The sequence below is a fragment of the Acomys russatus genome, chromosome 17, assembly GCF_903995435.1.
Source record: "Acomys russatus chromosome 17, mAcoRus1.1, whole genome shotgun sequence".
Taxonomy (NCBI): Eukaryota; Metazoa; Chordata; class Mammalia; order Rodentia; family Muridae; genus Acomys; species Acomys russatus.
The window spans coordinates 38485110-38500124 of record NC_067153.1 but is presented as its reverse complement, the minus strand read 5'-3'; the positions used below and the strand labels follow the sequence as shown (position 1 = coordinate 38500124).

At 47.2% G+C, this 15015-nt stretch overlaps 1 pseudogene; it reads left to right on the top strand.

Moving 5' to 3' along the window:
* The first annotated feature begins 1440 nt into the window (after positions 1-1440).
* LOC127201828 (lymphocyte antigen 6I-like) lies at positions 1441-3598 on the top strand (annotated as a pseudogene).
* Positions 3599-15015: the final 11417 nt, after the last annotated feature.

Below are 15015 nucleotides of genomic sequence, written 5' to 3'. Positions count from 1 at the left end.
GTCCTTTTTCCATTGTATGGTTTTGGCTTCTTTGTCAAAAATAAGTGTCCATAGGTGTATGGGTTTATTTCTGGGTCTTTAATTTGATTCCATTAATCAACCAAGCTATTTCTATGCCAGTATCATGCCATTTTTATTACTGTTGTACAGCTTGAGATCAGGGATGAAGATTCCTCAGGAAGATCTGGAACCTTGTAGTGGCCTTTACAGCCATTAGTTAACATGCAAATCTATCTATCCAGGAGTCAGAGGTAAGCAGATCTGAGTTCAAGGCCAGCCTGGTATGGAGCAAGTATCAGGTAAAGAAAATCTCAGGTCCAGGTGTAGTGGTTCATGACTTAAGTCTCAAACATTGAAGGTAAAGTTAGTTTGTAGAAGGAAGCACCCAGGTTTAAAGGTGATGTCTAATTGAGTGGCAGAAAAGAAGTGATAAATCAGTTGGGTATTCCCAACTTTCATGAGAAGAGAGTGGAAAGGGAAGCTACTTAATGGGCAGTTGTACAGAGAGTGTTTTACAGAGAGAGGTTGAGTGAGAAAACAGGCTAGATACAGGTGAAGACAGAACGAGCCAGAAGATTAGAAAAGTTTGCTGGAGTGACTTTGAGGCCAAGCAGAGCACTTCAGAGGCTGAGAGAAAAGGCTGATTGAGTACGTTAGTTGGGAGAGAAGTTTGAATTAAAACAGCTGAGTTGAAGCAGCCAGCCCAAAGCTCAGAAAGAAAATCAAAGGGTGAGCTTAGTAAACAGTAAGTCTCAGAGGCTGAGAACGTTCTAGGCCTAGGTTAGATTGTATGGAGGCTAGAAGCTTCCAGGACTAGGTCTAGGTTAGCAGACAGAAGCAGTAAGCCTCCAGGACAACAATTCAATTCTTCAGGCTAATCAAAGGTACTTTTACACAAACCAGAACAAAAAAGCAAGTTGCCTCCTTCCTGGGCTATAGCCATAGCAACCCCCACTTGCTTTACACACCTGGCTTGCCCAGATCACTCACAAGCCTTGTCAACTCATAGGCAATAAACTTGTTGGCCTGGAGGAAGTACAGAAAGCCCTCCCTTTTTAGGAAATTAGCTGGGAGGAGTTGAGGGACAGTGGGGTACTTATATCAGCCCACATCTATCTATAAGTTTCCGTTGTGCCTACAGCCTGGTCACAGACAGGAGTGAGGTGAGGTATCAGGCTGGGGCTGCGGGTGGCAAGCAGGTGGAAGGACCCTCAGGATAGCGCTGGGTGGGAGCTTGGGATTAGGAAGGGAAACTGGGTGGGTGGTGGAGAAGCAAAGCAGGCAGATATCTATTCCTAGGGAAACGTGTGGAGGTTTGGAAGGGGGGAAATTGAATGCCTGAGCCTGTGCAGGACATGGAGAGCCCAGGGCTGTGATTGGGGGATGTTAACTGGCTCCAACTTCTATGGGTTTGTCTGTCTACCCACACCTTCTCTTAGGATGAACAGTTCCTAAGCTATGAAGTCCTGTGTGCTCATCCTGTTTGTGGCCCTACTGTGTGCAGAGAGAGGTGAGTTGGAAAATGAGAGATGGGCAGGCTGTTGACAAGGAGATTTTTAAAAGGACCTGAGTGTTGTGGGTGCACTTGCACTTTCATTGTGTGCCCAGGGCCTGAGTTGTGCTGGGGTCAGGGCACGCCCTTTGGGGATTAGCTTGTGGTGTGTGAACCCTCCTGGGCTGGGGTGGCTTCCTGGTTCTGTAAACTGGCCATCACCTGCCTTGCAACTTTCAGCACAGGCACATAAGAGTCTTGAACTTCACCACCTCTACCGTGAGTCGCAGGGTAGGGGTGAGGTGGGGAGTGGTGAGGGTAGTGTGAAAGATGACACTCCTCCAGGACCCATAGCATCAGAAACAATACTTGCTCCCTCCAGCCCCTCTCTCATTGCTTTCTTCAGGCCAAGACACACTCTGGCCAGCAGGAGTCACTGTCCGCAGACTCTACCTGGTTGTCCTTGCCTCCCAGGCAGGCCACTGGCCTGTGTGCATACAAGCAGAAAGAGGTTTCTTTTCCTGTGCCAGCTGCCAAGTTTAAGCGTTTAGAACCCTTAATTCTTGCCATTTGACCTTTTTCTTACGTCCCAGTCCAGCCACACAGAGGTCCAAATGCTAGGACGCCTGTACTCTGAGATTCTCAGGCCTCAGATACCACTTTACCTCTAGTTACATCTGTGCTGTTGTGGGAGGTCTGATGGTGAGCCTCAGCTTTGAACTGCCTGTGGGAAGTCCAGTGCATGTCATGCTCCAAGGGCCAGGGGCCAGCTCTGCAGGGGTGGATGGAGGAAGGAGGTCAGAACAGCCTTCCCCATCAGCTGGCCCTGTGCTGCCCAGTACCTACTCACTCATCCCCTCACCATGTCATCTGACATCAGCTAATCTCCCTTTCCGCTATGGTGACTGTCTCCCTAATACCTCTTGGGGTCCAGGTCTCTCCTGTGGGGCTGGCTAGGACCCAGCATGTTTGACCAAGGGGCTCTTGGCTCACTGTTCCCTTTGGTGGAGTGTTCTTGCTCTGTCCTATAGACCAGCAGCTGTGTGGAAGTAAAGCCGATGCAGGGGAGGGGTCTGGGAGAAGAAGCCCATGCCCTGGCCCTCATGTGTTGGCTTCCTTCTCAGCTCAGGGGCTGCGCTGCTACAATTGCTTGGGGGTCACATCTGCAGCTTCCTGCATAACTATTACCTGCCCCTACCCTAATGGAGTCTGTTATAATCAAGATGTGGAAGCCTTCGTGGGTGAGTTCCATGTGGTCTGTATGAAGATGGGTGTAGGGTGGCTTGGGAGGAAAGGTCTGGGCACTTGTTGTAGACCAGTTATCCTCCAGATAGACAAGGCAGGAGCAGACCCACCCTCTACTCAGTTTCCTGTTTTCTTTGCAGCCCGAGGGCTCCTGGAGCAGATCTCCTAGGTCCAAACGCCTGGGGGAACAGCCGGAATCTGAGAGGCTAGCTGCCCCTTCTGCTATACCACTGGGTGATGTCCCACTGTGTTCTCTCTCTCTCTCTCTCTCTCTCTCTCTCTCTCTCTCTCTCTCTCTCTCTCTCTCTCTCTCTCTCTCTCTCTCTCTCTCAAGACATGGACTCACTCTAGACCCAGAATGGCCTAGAACTCCCCCATGTAGGTCAAGTTGCACTTGAGCTCATAAAAATCCTTCTGCCTCAGTCTTCCAAATTCTGGGATTATAAGTATGAGCCACGACATCTGGCTTTAATGTGCCTTAGAGACAAGGCTGGGCCATCTATGCTGGTGGCATGTGACTCAGACTTTGGGATGCTGAGTTCTTCCTGCATAAGCTCTGAGATCACTCCCCGATGTCTTGCAGGAACTGAGAAAGTGACACTAAAGTCCAAGTCCTGCCATAGCACCTGTCCTGTGACTCAGAATCCTCTTGAAAATGTCAAGATCACAACTATCATCAGCCAGAACATTTCCTGTTGCAAGGAAGACCTCTGCAATGCAGCAGTTCCCACTGGGGGCAGCACCTGGACCCTGGCAGGGGTGCTTCTGTTCAGCCTGGCCTCAGTCCTCCTGCAGGCCTTGCTGTGATGGCACTTCCTGCTACTCCTGCCCTCATCCTTGTATCCCAATGTGTAAGCACTCCTTCCTGGAACCCTCTAGTGATGCATTGTGGGTTATATGTGGAGGGAATAGGGTGTTGAACAACTTGTCTCAAGTCCTTGTTCCAGTCCCTGCTGGGTAGGTGCCCACTTGCCTCTTGGGCTTTCGGATCTGTACCTCCTGGAGCACCTCTTCATGTTGTTCTTGGCCCTGGATACACGTGGACAGCACAGGGAAGAGGCAGAATTCCAAGGTATAATACCACCACTGTGGATGCAAAATCTCTGGGGTCCAGTGGGCTTCCTACTCATGCCTCTAAATGCTCGCCCCCAGCTGAGTCCAATAAACCCTTTGTTCTCCCAGCTAAGGTCTCCACTTTTCTTTTGCTGCACTGAGTCCACTGAGTCCTGCCTGCCAGTCCACACCTCTGCCCTCTCAGCCAGTGACATAGCTCTCTATCTCCTGTTACCCAGCTTGGAGTGGGGTACTGCTTGGTTTGGGTGGGCTTCCCTCAGGACTGATGCTGGGGCGAGGCAGAGAGTTCTACCACTTTCCAAAAGCACCTGATTGTGCTGAGAAAAGATCATGCATACACATAGATATGATATGTGCACACGTACGCACACCCCTCTAGTGTGCATACCCTGTGGTTTCTCCACAAATTAATATTTTAGGTTCTGGGAAAGAAGTGAATTTAGAAGTCCAAAGTATGCCAGGTGGTGGTGGTGTATGCCTTTAATCCCAGCACTTGGGAGGCAAGTGGATCACTGAGTTCAAGGCCAGCCTGATCTACAAAGCGAGTCCAGGACAGCCAAGGCTACACAGAGAAACCAAAGAAGCCCAAAGTACTCACTCTCCTTCAGCGCTAGACACCTGTGACATCTTCAGTATCTGTTATTTGGTCTTTTTGTCCGTCTCAGGCAGTCAGATTATAGCTCAGGCTTTAGGGACTTGATCCATGTGACTGCTAGCCAAGCATAGCCAATCATGGTGCCCACAATACACGGTTATAAATGTGTCTACCTCTAACCCAGCAGCAGGCAGGCAGGTCTGCATTACACCTGTGTCTTGGCCATAGCTGTCTTGAGTACCACACATGTAGAGGGCAAAAAGGATGTTGTGCACACAGATGAGCACTGGAGAAGCCAAGACAGCAAAACACACAGCTTACTCCTCAGCGGAAGGAGGTGCCCAGATGTTCTTCCTGGAATGCCAGGATTGCATGTAGTTTACAACCTAGTAATCTTTTGCTGTCTGATGAGGCAGGCTCGGCCTCTATCTTCAAGAATTTATGCTTTCTTATCCTCTCAAAACCTTGAACATAGCTTCTAGGCTATAAAGTTCTTCTTTGTGAGAGATGTCACTTGTACTTTACAACAGCCTAAGTGACATCTGTGTCATCTTAGGGTCAGGACAATCCTGATTTCCACAGGCATTGTGTCTACCTCAGTCATTCTCCCAAGACCTTTATCTTGAGCATTATTTCTAGGTCAACAAGAAATCATCTTATGGACAAAGCCATATGGAAAGAGTTTCAATGTAAACACTTATTAAGCTTGGCTGTACACATGGCGCTGAGTAAATTGTTATCTGAAAACTTTTCCAAAATTGTGCTGTGCTTAAATATGGCTCAAGTAAAATGATCTGGGTCAGACTCCAGAAGTCTTGGCCCAGGACTGATACCAAAATCAGACTCATCCTGATTCATTTGTACCTCATCCTGATCATTTTCCCCTGCCTACTCTAAAGCCTACATGGATGGGGACACACACACACACACACACACACACACACACACACACACACACACACAGTAAGAGGAGATTTAATAGATAAAAAGTTTATAGCCCTAAGGTCACCTTGAGAGGTATGGTGTGAGGAAGGAACTGGGGCAGAGGTTAAGCAGTCCTAGCCAAATCGGGGTTCAGCTGAGCACTGTTCCAAGTCTTCAAGGCATCTTTTCAGTGGCAGCAGCTGCCTGAGAACTCCCCTTAGTCTTGTAGGGACCCCCACTAGTGTAAAACCAGATCCTTGGTTTCTATCCTTGCAGAAAGGAATTGTAGGACTGGCCTAAATTAAAAGCAGAAAGATAAGTGCTCAGGGAACTAGGGTACCTCATTCAAGAGACATGGGTGTGGGCTTCCCAGGGATGAGTGGTGTAAACGGTGCAGCAGTGCCATGTGTGACATGGTAAGAAGGAACCAACCTGAAGTCATTTTGAATAAAACTTCCATTTTGATAGGGGCCAAATAAAGTTTAAGTTTTTAATATTTCCATTGGTAACTGACATCTTGCTAGGCAGAGAGAGAGACATGTACAGGGTAGGGCCTGAGTGAGTGGATGCCCACGTGTGTGTGTGTGTGTGTGTGTGTGTGTGTGTGTGTGTGTATGCGTGCCCATGTGTGTGCTACAGGTAAACCTTGAATTCATTCCTCAGGAGCGTCAGCCAAGATTTTTGGGATGAAGTCTCTCATTGGTCCCCGGGACTTGCGGATTCAGCTAGACTGCCAGCCAGCAAGCCCAGGACACCCCAGTCTTTGCCCAGAGAGCTGGGATTGTAAGCACATACCACCAAGCCTGATTTTACATGTCAGTGAATGCTGGGGCTCAAAGTCAAGTCCTTATGCCTGTATGGCAGACACTACCAATTAAGCTATCTTGCCTGCTGGGCTGTCTTGGCTGTTGTTCTAGGGTTGAACTCAGGGCCTCACACATTCTGCATTCTATGACTAAGCCACTTCCCCCCCAAAAAAACCTTCTTTCACTGGGGCGCAAAGGCAGGCCTCATACTGTTAATGCTTTTCTCTCTCAGCCTCCCCAGCACTGAGATGATAAGCATGCGCCACCCTCTGTAGCCTCATCACCGCTTTGACTGGGACACGCACAGTCCAGCATGCAGGATATTGGCTCTGCAGACAGTTTAGATGGAGTCTGAGTGACCTGGAGTGAGCTCATCTAGAGGCTGGCATGAAGAGCAGCATGTCCTGGCCGCCTCCGGTTCAGGGTCATCCAGGTAACAGGTGGAAAGCCAAATTCACTGGGCTCACGCAGGCTGAGAGCCTGGTGATCACGCTAACCCTCTGCTGCCTAGAGTGGTGATGGAGCAGTGTACTTGGTAAGCCTCTAGCCCTGGAACTCTTCTGGGGAAAGCTGCACTTGGGTGTATTTTTAAAAAATGAAAGCGTGGGAAGAGAAAATACGAATAGGCTACATGCAATTAAGATATTTATTTGAGCAGAGAAAGAAGGTGTGGTGAGTTTTGAGACAAACAGTTTGAACAGAAGATAGGATAAGCAGTTAGCCAGCTGGGGCAGATGTTTCATACAACCAGGCTGTTTAAACAGAGGCTAGATGAATCAGCTAGCCTATCCTGGTTCCTAGAACAGAGCTGGGTAGTTTTCCATGGGATTCTCCATGAAGGAGGATCAGATTCTAGTCAAATCTGGAAACGGCCCCAGCAAGAGAAGCCTTTCCTGTAGACAAGGCTGGCCTCAAACTCACAGAGATCTGCCTGCCTCTGGAGTGCTGGGATTAAAGGTGTCACCATCAGTGCCCTGTTAAAAGGCTTAGGACTAAAATCATGAGCAGTTGCAAAGTAAATTTTCAGAAGACAAGGGAGCAGTAAGGAACTACAGAGAACACTCAAAAACCACAAACAAACACAGCCATCACATCGATTAGGGAGGGCTAGAGAGGGTTTGGGCATTCCATCAAACAAGTCAAGGTTATGGGTTGGGGCAGGTCAGGTTCCATGAAACAGAAACTTACTTTTAACAAGACATCATGATGGCTGCTGCCTTCAAGTTGGTGTCAGGCAGGTTCCTCATTTCCTCCTTGACTTATGTGTCCCTGCCACACTCTTCACAGGGGACTGTCTGCAATAATGGCGTTCAGTGGCAATGAATCTAACATTGCTTATCTGACAGGTGATCAAGTTGGTACCACATTGGAGGGTGCAGGTCCCAATTATGATAACCAGTACAAATAATCTTAGAGGGCCGATGAAGGGGAAGAACCACCTTAGCCATATTGGCCTGTCCAAATTTGTTTGAGAGGTTTTTGTCTATTTCTTTATATAGATCACCAATTTGGTTGCCAATAGTATGAGAGAAATCAGAGATGTAAAACAGCACATTCCAGTAAGTTGCTGACAACCAAGATCATGTTTAGATAACAGGTAATCTGTAGTAGCTCTATTTGTACAACAGTTGTTTTCACTTCTCACATTTCTTGATTAATTTTTTGCTGTAATATCAGTAGTTTTTGAAACTAGACGGGCTATTTTAGAAGCCTCTCTTTGTAGTGTAAATGCAACCATCTATGAATAAGACCACTACCACATTAATTTTTTAAAAAAAGATTGATTGATTTTATGTATGCAAGCTCTCTATGTCCATATACACCCGCAGGCCAGAAGAGGGCACCAAATCACATTGTGGATGGTTGTGAGCCACCATGTGGTTGCTGGGAAGTGAACTCAGGACCTCTAGAAGAGCAGACAGGGCTCTTAACTGCTCAGCCATGTCTCCAGCCCCACTACTACAAATTTTGAACCAAATTTGTGCCTGGTGTCCCTGGTGGCTATCACATGGCACTGGCCTCTCTGGGGTTCCCAGAGCCATTGGGCTCTCTGTAGAAACTCGAGCCCTGCTACACAGTGCCAGCTCTCAGCTGCTCTCTATGACCCCTTAAGGCCTTTAACACCAGTGCCACCTGGGTGACTCTTACAGTATAAAATTTGGCTGCCAGCATGAGGTACATCTTTGTATATAAATGATTTGAGTTTCAGATATAATGCCTTATTTGGCAAGCATTAGTTTTTATATCCTGTCTTTCATAACCCTTGCTTTTATGACTTTGTTTTCAGTACAGGAATTAGCATAGAAAAATCCAGACTAATCCAAAATATCTTGGAGCCCTGTTGTTGTCTCCTTGGTTGGCTTATGCCATGTTGTCACCTTTCATCAAGATGGCGGTGAAGTCAGCCAGTGCAGTGGCACACACCCGTAATCCCAGCACTTGGGGAAGCAGAGGCAGGTGGATCTCTATGAGTTTCAGGCTAGCCCGGTCTATGAAGCTAAAGCTGCACAGAGAAACCTGGTCTTGAGAAACCAGTAACAATAAGAAAGAGAGAGAAAGACCTTGAGCCCATTCCTTAGGGCTCCTTTAAGGAGTTTCAAAGGAGATTTACAGACAATTGAACAGTAAGCAAGTATGGAAAAATCTCAAAAAAGCAGCAGCCATCACCATGGGTTTACCACATGATTGCACAGGATTAGGGTGATTAGGGAGGGCTAGGGAGGGTTTGGGTGTTCCCCAAACAAGTCAAGTTCATAGGTTGGGGCAGGTCAGGTCCAGGAAGCAGAGACGGAGACTCATTATTATTAATTATTATTGTTATTATGTAACAATACAGCATAATGGCTGCTCCCTTCAAAGTGGCAAAATGGAGTCAGGCAGCTTCCTCATTTCCTCCTTGACTTACGTATCCCTGTCAAATCCTTGATAAGGGACTATTTTTAATAATGTCATTGAAGCCCGGCTTGGTGGCGCACACCTTTAATCCCAGCACTTGGGAGGCAGAGGCAGGAGAATCCCTGTGAGTTTGAAGCCAGCCTGGTCTACAAAACAAGTCCAGGACAACCAAGGCTACACAGAGAGACCCTGTATCAAAAACCAAACCCCCCCCCCAAAAAAAAATCTTTAGGGCCAGGCATAAGCCTTGAATCCCAGAACTCAGGAGGCAGAAGCTGGTGGATCTCTGTGAGTTCAAGGCCAGCCTGGTCTACAAAGTGAGTCCAGGGCAGCCAAGGCTACACAGAGATAACCTGTATCAAAAAACAAAAAACCAAATAAAACAACAAAAAAGAGGCATTAAGTCACAATGATCCTACCATTGTTTGTCTGACAGGTGATCAAGAAGGTAATGCATTGGAGGGTGCAGGGCACAATTGTCATAACAAGTAGAAATAATATAAGAGGGACAACTGAGAAAAAGCCTCCATAAGATCCAACTGTAAAACCATTTTCTTAGTGATGGTGGAGAGTCCAGCTCATTTTGTTGTAGGGGCCATCCCTGAGCGGGTGGTCCAGGGTTCTAGAAGAAAGCAGGCTGCTGAGCAAGCCATAGGGAGCAAGCCAGTAAGCAGCCCCCGTCCATGGCCTCTGCATCAGCTCCTGCATCCAGGTTCCTGCCTGTAGGCTCAATTTTCTTTTTTGTGGTTTTTTGTTTGTTTGTTTGTTTGTTTTTCGAGACAGGGTTTCTCTGTGTAGCCTTGGCTGTCCTGGTCTAGCTTTGTAGACCAGGCTGGCCTTGAACTCACAGCGATCCACCTGCCTCTGCCTCCCGAGTGCTGGGATTAAAGGTGTGCTCAATTTTCTTAACCAATATATTTTATTAACAAGTTAGTGACTGAGCATATGTCACTTATAACCCGACTAACCAAAACAGTAGGAAATGAAGATTAATGGGCACAATAACAAAACCTTAAGGATATCAGTTCTGAGGAACAATGCTCCGGGCATGAGCCGCAGGATTTCTTCTGCTGGAACCTGGGGTAACCAGAACCCTGAATCTCAGCAGGAGCCGGAGCCCCAAAGCCTTCCCTCGAGTGGTTTTTCTCTAGGAGCATCTTGAAGTGCAGCGATGAACAGCCAAATCTATCCCAAGTCTCCAAAAAGCCCTGCCTCTAGTTCTGGGCTCATTTATACATCTCCTCCCAGAGTCTGTTCACGGGATCTTTTCAGCTGTCAACAATCAAGCTCCTGCATGAGGTGTCGGTCTTCTAGTGGATTAACCTCACCTGTTCTTTCACAAGACCGTTCCAATCCCACATTTGGGATCCTAAAAGACAGGTTTATCTCTCCTTTACCTGCCTGTTTGAGTTCTTGTCCTGGCTTCCTTCGGTGATGAACAGAAATATGGAAGTGTAAGACAAATAAAACTTTTCCAAAAACAACCTGAGTGTTCCCTTAGTGTTTCCAGTTCAAGCCAGTGTCAAGCAAGGCCTGGATGCATTCTCAACAGGTGGGGGAAGGTAAATCTTGGTCACCTGCCCAGTTTAAAACATTGGACATGACACTATAGTCAAGGCCTGAAATGATTGACATTTACGTAGTTTGGATTAAGTGTGCCCCCATAAGCTCATGTATTTAAATACTTGGTCTCTGGCTGGTGGTGCTGTTCATGGAGACCATGGAACCTGTAGGGTGTGCAGCCTTGAAGGACAAAGTAAATCAGTGTGTGTGGTGGTTGAGTTTATAGTGTTGCCCCACTTCAGTTGGTTTCTCTGCTTCCTGTTGAGATAGCGCAGATCCTAGCGTGTCTGCTGCTTGCTGTCCTGTCTCCCACCATTATACACTCTAACCCTTTGGAATCATGAGCCCCAATCAATTCTTTCTTCTCTAAGTCACTTTAGGTCATGGTGTTTTGCAACAGGAAGTAATAACTTCAACCCACAGAGGAATGTAGTCTTCGCCCTTCATCAAATCAAAACAAAACAATACAAAATAAAAACCCTTCTCTCTGTAACACACTGAGACCCTCAGAGAGAATCATAGCCAATCAAAATGCAGAGAACAAGTGATCATATGGTCCCTTGCCCTAATCTGATACACCTACAACACAACTCTGGGGCTTAAGACTTAGGGAGCACTGAGGAAGGGAGGGCAGGGTGGGAAAGTTGTAAGAGTCCTGGGAATAGCCTAGAGAGTAAGGATGTTACTGCTCCAAGTTACGGCTGAGGGGAAAGTTTTAGTGTAGATATGAGAAAGAGAGTACAGCCAGAGGGATCTGGGAGAGTCCAGAGCAAGGACAGAACATAGTAGAACCCTGCTGTTTGAGGTTGCAGTCTACCACATCCAGACAGAATAGATTGCAAGTTTCCCTTTGCAGCAGATGGCTTCTCTGTCTCTGCCTGACGTCATCTGGAGAGTGTTTCTAGGCACAGATGCATACACATCTGGAATATGACCTTTGACACAGTTCCCTGCTAGCACTCTCCCCTCTTTGCCCATAGGATAACTAACTGCTGTGTTCTAGTTCATATGAAAAGACTGTGCTGCCAAATGCAAAGGAGGCCTCCCTGGCACTTCAAGCCCCAGGCAATAGTGCACATCTACCCTGAGAACCCTCTACCCAACCCCAAGAACATATGGCCTTTGTCCACACCAAATAAAGCTGAGCCATCTTGATGAAGCTAGTCCCAGAAAGTTATTGTTATACTTACAGGCCACTGTCATCTCTCCCCACACCCATCCTGCCCTGTTTGTTGTGGAGAGCCCCCACGGACCGCACCCTAAGATGGCGCCTGGCACACCGCCAGAGCTGCCTCTGGAGAGAACAAACAAGTCCTTATTTGGATATAGCCCACTGCCTGCGGTAGTTCCGCCTTCGTGGACCTATGAGGTTGCGAGACGTGGCGTGAATGGATTGGATGATAGTATGCCTTATTAGTGCGTGAGGGGTGTGGTTCGGGGGAGTTGCTTGCACGAAGAGCTTGAATAAACTGCTTGGAGGAGAACTAGTGGTTGCGTCTTTCCTGATGGTCGGGCGAGGCGTGACAGTTTGTCACTTCACTCACTTAGTCCTTGTGACCAGTGGCCACAGGTCCCCTTTTTTGGTGGGGAGAGGCACACATTCTCAGTTGCCCAAAAGATGATAAAACAACAAAAGTATGCTCTTGCCCCTCCCTTGGAGTGTTGATGCAAGTAGCCCTGTCGTGGACAGGAAACCATATCTAAGAAAAGCTCGTTCGGGCTGGAGAGATGGCTCAGTGGTTAAGAGTGCTGCCTGCTCTTCCAAAGGTCCTGAGTTCAATTCCCAGCAACCACATGGTGGCTCATAACCATCTGCTGTAATGTGATATGGTGCCATCTTCTGGCTTGCAGGAGTACCTGCAAGCAGAGCACTGTATACATAATAATAAATAAATAAATCTTTAAAAAAAAAAAAAAAAGCTTGTTCACCTAAAGACATGTTAAGAAGAAGGAGGGCATCAGTGTCCCCTTTGTAGCCATGTGCTCACACAGTGTCCCTCCAAGCAGGTGCTCAAAACCCCTCACTTGCTGAGTCTGGCCATCTTTCTGAGTTCTAAGACAAAAGGCCTAACTTTTCCTGCTTTATCTCTCCCCTCTTCAGATACCAGGCCAAGTCCTAACCCAGTTGACCGGAATTTCTGGGTACGGGAACTCTTGTCTGAAGACCCCACGCCATAAACCACACTGCCTATGGACCTCCTTTGTTGAACCTGCCGGTTTTCTTAGACTCAAACTAAAAGAGCTGTTCTTCCTTGGGGGTCACACATACGGTATCCTGCATGTCATATGTTTACATTACCATTCATAATAGTATCAGAATTACAGTTATGAAGTACAAAGAAATAATTGTAGGTTGGGAGTCACCACAACAGAAGGAGCTGTGTTAAAAGGCCGCAGCTTAGGAAGGCTGAGAGCCACTGCTGTGCCCATTGCCTTAGTTCCATTTGTGTTGGGACAGAAAGGAACTTAGTGGAGAGGAGTTTTGTTTTACTTAGGATTCTGGGTTATAGCCTATCAGTGCTGGTAGTCAAGTTAACTGGTGAGGAAACAACTGGTTCTCAGTGGATGACGTCATTTCTTCGGCAGGGGTCCTGAACTACACACATAGAACTGGGGCAGTCAAGCTGAGCACAGGCGAACATGTGCACACACACGTGTTCGTTTTTCTCTGTTCCGGCTGCCCTGACTTCTCAGCTATGAAAGACTTAGCTCTTAGCAGAGAGGGCAGTGGTGTGTTAACATAATCTCACTCTTGTTTCTACCCAGGGTCAAAGGTCAATTCAGATCTTCTTTGGACCAAAAATTCCATAACAGGGTAGATTAGAGACAATTAACTAAGCCTCAAATCCCAGCACTTGGGCGGCAGGGGCAGACAACTTTGAATTTGAGGCCAGCCTCATATACTTAGGAAGTTCTAAGATATCAAGGGCTTTACAGAAAAACTCTGTTTTGAAAAACGGGGAGAGAAAGAGAAAGAGAGAGAGACAGAGACAGAGAAACAGAGAGAGAGAGAGAGAGAGAGAGAGAGAGAGAGAGAGAGAGAGAGAGAGAGAGAGAGAGAACAACAGATAGAGACAGATAGAGAGACAGAGACAAGGACTGATTCACTCAAGTGGACAACTTTCCTTCAGTGGGCCTAAGCAAGGCCCCTCCACCTCTGTACTCCTTCCTGTATTTGGTATTTCCAACTTTAAGAAGGGTTTACTGTGCTGTTTTCTCATTTGAAAATTAACGCTAATGTCAGGAAATGGGAGGTGTGGTCCAGAACTGATCATGATGGTGGGGCTTTGCTCAGGGACTTCTTAGACAGCTAATCTCTTTTTGGTGTTTTAAAAGTTGAGGCTGTTTAAGATACAGAGGAAGTGAGTTGAATCTTCCTCAGGTAAGAGACTCATTAACGCCAGCAGGCAGCACAGCACCAAGTTAGAAGTTTGGGTCTTGTCAATGTGTCTATCTACTGGTAACTTGTTTGGAGGGTAGAGGTGATGATGGTGGACTGCATTTTGGGGAAGCACATTCAGGTAACATGTAACCCCTGCTATAGGACTGAGGGTGGAGTGGGATAGTCATGTGGCCCAGGCTATTCAACAGAGGTCACTCATTCTCTGTGGAGAGGAAAGGACTTGGCTACTATCTGAGCTATTCCATGTGTCAGTAGTCAGACCACTGGCTGAGTTACAAGGCAGAGGAGAGGGCTGGGTGTGGTTTTGTTTGCCTGTAGCCCTCTCTGCTTAAGGCCTGGCTTCTCTAACACAAGCCTGACAACACCTGGTGCCTTAACTCTGGGTGGAACCAAACAGTAAGATTCTACAAGCACACTTTGCCCTCTCCCTTAAGAGTCAATCTCAGTGGGTCTGTCCATCACTTGGACAGGAGTCCACCACTAAGGAGAGTTGGATCCCTGCAGTGGTGTGGGTGGAAAATGGAGGACCCATAATAATCCCTAGTTTAAGGGTGATAGAGAAACAATGTGTGGCACAATGGTTATAAGGCCTTTTCCTCCAAGAGAAGGTGATGGTCACATAGCTTTCCTTGAGTAGAGATAACTTTAGCCCAGTGGTCAGGAAAGTGGAGTCAAAAGAGCAAAACAGGGACATATCTGTGATAATGGCCAGAGCTCCTGATGCTCAGGAGGGGTCCCCTCACCTCAGGTTCCAGCCATTACTTCTTGCTTCTACAGGTGATCTCAGAAGATGCTAAAAATATAGAGGAAGTAGAAGATTAAATGAAAGAGGGACTCTATGACCCAGCTTTCATGATGGAGTAAGACTTCCTGGTGAAGTAGCTGCTTGGGATATATCCATATTTCTGGAAGTGACCTCACCCATGCTCTGTAAATAAACCCTCTGCTTGGTTATGCATGAGCTGGTGCCCAGGGCAGCATGTGAAGGAGTTGCAAAAAAAGTTTTCTTTCTTTCTTC